The sequence below is a fragment of the Echinops telfairi genome, unplaced genomic scaffold (genome assembly GCF_000313985.2).
Source record: "Echinops telfairi isolate 266 unplaced genomic scaffold, ASM31398v2 ScPeMD7_7469;HRSCAF=8507_1, whole genome shotgun sequence".
NCBI lineage: Eukaryota > Metazoa > Chordata > Mammalia > Afrosoricida > Tenrecidae > Echinops > Echinops telfairi.
Genome location: NW_022111373.1, coordinates 870,095 through 877,394, shown reverse-complemented (window position 1 = coordinate 877,394; position 7,300 = coordinate 870,095).

Here is a 7,300-nt window from a genome sequence, read left to right as displayed (position 1 = left end):
GATTGGAACAAGGCCCTTCCTACAGCGCTTCTGGGCCTAGCCTGGTGGTTACCCTGCCCTGAGATGCTGCAAGAGGAGCAAAGGTCAGAGAGAGGAGCCTGCCCTCAGCCGAGGCCAAGCCAGTAGCATTGTACACACACACACACACACACACACACACACACCCCCAGCTGGTCCAGAAGTGAAGCCAGGCTTTCTGCCAAGCTCACATGTGACCCCTGCATTGCTCTGCTCCTGGTGAAGTTGGGTGGAAAGACTGGGACTGGAGGAGGTGGTGATGATAGTGGGGGGGTAGGGGATTGATCAGGGAAGGTCGCTGGAGCACCAAGCAACATGTGAACCTGATCCAGAAGAATATCCATAGGCCTCCAGCGTGGGTGGTATGTGTGGCGCGCGCACACGCACGCACACCACCACCACTGGGTGCCTGCAAATGGTGTGCGCTGAGAAGAAATGATCTCTAAGAGCCTGAGCTGAAGGTTTAGGCTTTGACAGTGGGACGAGGGTGGGAATGGGCCGAGGCCGGGAGCTGCACATCAAGGCCCATTTTTAAAATATCATTTTATTGACTCGTACAGTTATCACCATCCATCCGTTGTGCCAAGCATATTTGTTGCCATCATCATTCTCAAAACATTTGCTTTCTACTTGAGCCCTTGGTATCAGCTCATTTTTTTCCCCCTCCCTCCGCCCTCCCTCCCCCATGAACCGTTGATCATTTATAAATTATTTTGTAACCTCTGCCTTGTTTTCTTACTTAAGGCTGCAGGCCTTCAGCAGCCTCCTTTCAGAGCTAGGATTGTGGGTAATGTAGTCCACAGAGGACAGGTTCCCACCCTCGGTTCCCTGCCTCTGCCCCCTGCCAGTCACCACCCCCTCCTGGTCTAGGCTAAGGGCAGCTGGGGGTGAGGAGGCTGTGCGCCTGCTCCCTGAGCTGGGAGATCCTCTGCTGGAAACAGGCTAGCTATTTATAGCTGAGCAGTGGTGGGGGGAAGGTCTGAGAGGAGCCGGGAAGCCCTGGCAACGACTTCCTCCACTCCAGAATGCGCAGGAGCCTCAGGCCTCCACTGGCAGAGCCGCCCTGTTCTCTCCTGGTTGAGGGAGCTTTGAGGCCCTGAGAGCCCTGTGAAGCGGTGAGGTCCCGGGCTGCTCCCTGGGACCCTACACTTGGTGGGCTACACGCAGAACCTGGGAGTCGTGGATCCACTGAGGTCTCGCCGCCAGTAGGGCCGTCTCTGGGTATTTCCATGAGTAGCTGTTTCTTATGATTTGTCGCACTTGTCGCCTCATCCAAATCTCTTGCCTGCTTTGCCCCAACCCCGTCTTCAGGTTGTCACAAGTGATTTTGCAAAGAGGAACTCCAAGCCCTGCCCACCAAGGCTGGTTGGGTATCACTTTTGTCTCCACCCTCGTTGCTCCTTGTTGACACTGATGGTGTCCACCTTGTTGACTAGATCACCATGGCCTGTGAGAAAACAATTGTTGCACGAATGAATATGAATCGATCATAGCCAAGTGTGTGGGGAGTGCTTGACACACACATGTTCATTGTGACATTAATCGCTGTTTACAGATTGGAAACCAGCTTCAGTGGTGGAGCCGTGATAGGAACCTTAGCCATAGGATGAGGCTGCCTTCATGCGGACACCTGGCCGGGGCCTGGCTATTGAGCACCCAGATGGGTGAGGTGGATGAAGTGAGGCGGGCCTGGTCCCGATGGCTGGCCCAAGTCTCTCGCTGCCTTGAGTGCACATCTCCTGCCCTTAGGGCGTGCCTGGCCCGGCCCCAGGATGCAGGCTCTGCAGCCAATCAGGAGATCCTCCCGAGAAGCTGACTGAGAAGGCCCACTAGTGCTCAGGCTGTGGCCTGGCAATGGCAGCAAGGCTCTGAGGGCTGAGTAGCAGTGTTTGGGGTTCAGAAGTCATTAGGAACCCCCTTTTCTCTGAATGTAACAGTTGCCCTTCGGTTCTCATCTGGCTTGATAAAGCCCGGCCACATTTGACAGTGCGTGAGCATCTTACCCACATCGTCTGCAGCTTCCATGTCGTGTGTGCCGATGGACAGCGCGCCGGGTTTGCTTTTCCTCCCTCCTTTCTGGCGGCCTTCATCTCCTCTGCTGCCTTACCCTCCTCTGTTTGGACATTGAACATCCGAGCACCGAGTCTGCTCCAGCGGCTCTTCTCCAGCTATGGGGGCTAGAAGGGTCTCTTTATGGAGCAAATCTGAATTTGTGGTTTCCCTTATTCCTCAGAATAAAAGCTCAAGTTCTCAGCCAGGCCCCTGAAGCTCAGCCTGGTCTAGCTCCCATCTTCCACCAGACTCCAGCTTCAAGGGCTCATGGATAGTAGTCTTTCATCTAGTTCCCCAGTGGGTCCATTAGCACCTCCCCACCCCCACCCATGTGCTCACTGCCTGGGATCCGCTTCCTCTTCTCTGCTTAGCTAACATCTTCTGCTCTCAGCTCAAACTCCAGTGCCTCAGAACTTTCTCTGGATTCACTGACCAGATCAACCTCTCCTGGGACAGGTGTTTATTTCAAATGAGATCGCACATTCATTCATGTGGCTCACTAGCCTGAAAGGAGCACAGCAAGCCTATGCTTGAGGGCCTAGCATAGTTGGCTACAATAGGTTCCTACTTTGTGTGTTAGATGAAGAACGGTCTATACTTGAGTATAAGCCCACCTGAATATCAACCGAGGCACCTAATTTTATCCCCCAAACTGCATAAAAATGTGCTGAAAAACTCAGCTTATACACAAGTATATATGGTAAACGCTTGTTTCATTTAACAAAATAAAACTTCTTTAGCAAAACACCCACAGGACACAGTGCAGTAACAAGCCCCAGGGTACACAACTAGGAAATGGGGAATGGGATTCATCCCTTGGATAGCAGGGCTCAGTGTCTCTGCTGTTAACTCCTGCACTGCCTCTCACCTGTTCAATATTTTTGGAAAGTCCAGAGGAAGGTTAGATGGGAGGAAGAAAAATGGCTGGGAACACAAAGGGCCCCTCCTTTCTCCACCCATGAAATGTAAAATTGGAGATTAAGAGTGGAGGATCACACACGTCACCGAAAATACATGAATGGCTAATAAGCACATGAAAAGATGTTCAACTCTATTAGTCATCAGGAAAATGCAAATCAAAACCAGAATGACACCAGCAATGAATTAATTTCCTAAGGGAAATTAAGAAAACAATTCTTATAATAGCATTCCCAAATACCTAGGGATAAGTTTATCCAGGGAGGTGAAACTGAAACCGAAAAATATTGCTGAAGGAAATTAAATGGAACCAATCACAAGGACCTACACATAACCCCCTCTCTGGGGGACGGACAACAGAAAAGTGGATGAAGGGAGAAGTCAGGCAGTGTAAGACATGACAAAACAATTTATAGATTATCAAGGGTTTGTGGGGGTGGGGTGGGGAGGGAGGGGAAAATGAGCTGATACCAAGGGCTCAAGTAGAAAGCAAATGTTTTTTTTGTTTTTTAAATCATTTTATTAGGGGCTCATACAACTCTTATCACAATCCATACATACATCAATTGTGCATAGCACATTTATACATTCATTGTCCTCATCATTCTCAAAACATTTCCTCTCCACTTAAGCCCCCGGCATTAGGTCCTCATTTTTCCCCTCCCCACAATCTTTATAAAAATGGAAAATCCAGACCTTCAATTCATATGGAATTGCAAGGGACCCAAATAGTAAAAACAACATTGAAGAACAAAGGATTCCTACTTCCCAACTCCAAAACTTACTATGAAGCTACAGTAGTTAGTTAAAATAGTGAACACTGGAATCAAGTGTAGACTTGTAGCCCAACAGACTAGAGGCCCAGAAATAAATCCACACATCAATGACAAGAGTGATTGAGTTCTGAGAAGGGCACCAGAGCCATTCAATGGAGAAAGAGTAGCCTTTCCAACAAATGCTACTGGGACAAATCGCTGTCCATATTCAGAAGGATGTCAGACTAACACCTCACATCGTATTAAAAAAAACATGCAGAAGGATCAACAATCTACTCTTAACAGTTACAACCATAAAGCTCTTAGAAAAAAAACATAGAAGGAAGTCTTCATGATCTTGGATTTGGCAATGGCTTCTTAGAGATGCCGCCAAAAATCACAAGCAACAAAAGAAAAGAAAATAGATCAATTGGACTCACAGCTCATCAAAATCAACAGCTTTTGTAATCAAAGGGACATGCTCAAGCAGGTAAAACCTCAGAATGAGAGGAAAAAAATTTTGGTCATATAGCTGATAAGAATCTAGTACCTAGAATATATAAAGAATGCTCTACTACTCAACAAGACACCTCAACTGAAAAGTGGGCAAGACGACTTGAGTAGACATTTCTCCAGAGATATACAGACAGACATGGTCAACAAGCACATGAAAAGATGCGCAACATCATTAGTCATTGTTGCCCCTGATTCACTGGGACCCGATGTGGTCTAGAACATGACTATTGTCCAGCCCTGTGGACTATCTTCATGAACCCTGCTACATTGCAGGGAACTTGTAACTCAAACCCATAAAGATTTAGCACTTCACACACACCCAAGGAAGGCTAGTCAAAAACAAAATTATAAATGGCCTTGGGACACTGTGAAGAAATTGGAACCACTGAACACTGCTCATGAAAATGTAAAATTCAGCCACTGTGGAAAATCCTTAGGCAGTTCTTCAAAATGTTAGCGATTACATGTGACTCAACAATTCCGCTCTTGGGTATATACCAATGCTTACCGAAACATGTACAGATATGTTGATTGTACTGCTATTCATAGTACTCAAAAGGTAACAACAACCCAGGGGCCCTGCAATGGCAGAATGAAGAAACTTCAGTTTCTGTTTCTCGTGATGACGGCATGTGGTGCAAAGTGGAACTATGTTCATGTGGTTTTCATGCTGTGACTGTTCACAGGCAGACCCACAAGGCTTTCTTCTGAGATGCTTTTATTTGGGTTCAAGCTGCCAAACTTTCGGTTAGTAGTTTCTTCGTTTATATCTCTCACACATGCATGCGCATGAGTGCATGCTCACACACAAACAAAAATATTCCGCCATAAAAAGGACATACCACAATGTGGATGCGCCCCAAAAACATGCTAAGTGAAAGAAATGAGACACAGAAGGTCTTCGATTGTAGGATTCCACTTATGTGAAGTATACAGAATAGACACATTCATAGAGAACAGACTGGTGGTTGCCTGGAGCTAGGGGGAAGAGGGCCTGAGAAGGAACGGCTTAATGTCAGCAAATGCTGACTGAAGGAAAGAAACTGGGGTGACCCTGAGCCCAGAGGAACAACAGAGATGGCAGTGGGATGTGTCTGTGGAAACAGACAGAAGGCTGGGAGAGACTGAGTTCTGAGGGCCTTTGCGCAGTTCCCCAGGGAGGGGCTGAGTCTCTTCCACGCTCCCTCGCGTCAGAGTCAGAGTTGGACGAGTACAGGAGAGCCTGTAGTTGTAATCACAGGAATAGCATTTCACTTGGCACGGCCTCAACTCCTCTTCCCCAGCCAATGTCCTAGGCTTTTCACGTGTCTCCCCCTTTGTCCTCGGAGGGCCTTTCCGAGGAGACTATCATGAGGTGATTGGTCCAGTTTTTACATTTTTAAAAATCATAGTTTACCTGTTTCTTGCAATTCTTTCAGTCCATTCTGCTTACTTGCTCTCAGCTCTCTCTTGCCCCAGAGCCTAAACTGAAAGTGGACTTGGGTTTGGGCAGCCATGCCACTTGGGGCATCAAGCCCTGATTTCTTATTCCCAAGCCCGGATGCCCTTCCCTTCCCTGAATTTTAGCATCTCTGAAGAGCCTTGTCATTTCCCTGAAGTTTTCAACGCTCTTCCCTGGCCTGGCTTCCCAGGAAATGGGTTTGCTCTATAAGGTTCTCTTAGGTGGGGATGGAGGGCCAAGCAGAAGGTGGTAAGGTATCAGCATAGTTGGAGAGGGAGCCGAAAGTCCAGGGAAAACTAGATGGGGCTAATTGGAACCCTTGGGGCTGGAGGAGCAAGTTAATCTACACACTCATGCCTGACTCAGAGGGAAGTCACTTCAAAACAGCTTTCATAACTCCACCTGGATGAAGGCCACCTTTCCTCTCCCAGCCCTGTCTTTGGTTTCAGGCCACGCTCACTTGCTCCCTCTGATCCTCCCTTTTCTCATCCGTAAATGATTGGGGAGAATAGGGCTTAGGGGAAGGAAGACCAACGAGATTGTCCATGTGTAAGGGCACAGTTTGGAGCTGTGACACCACATGGGCTCTGCTAGTTTGCCGCCTCAGTTCCATAGGCCATGATGTTGATCTTTGGGCTTCACCTTACTTTTAGTGAGGTGACTGAAATCCGTAAGGCTCAAGGCCACTTCAAGTGATGATGATGATTTCCTAAGAAGTGAAAATCCCTGGGGGGGGTGTCAACGGTCAAGCACTCAGCTACTAACCCAGAGACTGGTGGCACCTGGAATGCACGTGTGGCAACTTTCTGAGATCACAGCCATCGAGAATCCCATGGCGTGTGGGGTTCTTGTAAGAATGACTCCAGGGCACCTGGTCTCGGAAGTTAAAATGTGGGGCAGCAGAAGAGCTCACGGAGGATGAGTGTGGACAGCTGGAAGGTGATGGAATATGATGACGCCTGCCCTTCCTGAAAATACCTCCAAATCCCCACATAACTCTCTCTGCTTTACCTCCGGGTGGTTCACCCAGTGAGGGGCTCAGGGCTCTCCATGAAGCCCCATTCTCATTTCACCCACACCTCACCAACTCCAGATTTAAACCCGAGGCCTGTAACTTCTCTGGCCCTGGTCCTCTCCTAGCCTGGGCCCCATCAACTCCCAGGCCTCAGCCTTCAACCCAGGCCTGCTGGCTGGTGGAAACAGTTCAGGGATTGCTCCTGAACTTCAAGCCCTGCACCAGAACTAATTTAAATGCTGATCTCTGGGTCAAATCCAAATGGACTAAAAAACTTGAATTACAATCAAACCAAGGTTTTGTTTTAAATACCTGTGAATGAGAACCTAAATTTAAAAAATTTTAAGAATTATGTAATAAGGCAAATAAATTAAGAAAAAACACCCAGATTGTAAATGGTATATATAGCTTCTTCTTAAATGTGTGTATGCTCCTTCCAAGAAATCCTTCAAAAACACTACATACTTAACAATAGATAAAAGATGGATGGAAAAAGTGAAGGTTAAAAATTATGATTGTTTTTCATAGACTAGGGATTAAAATTTTTTTTTTTTTTGCTTGTGAGATAGTTAAAGTTTATTGTGC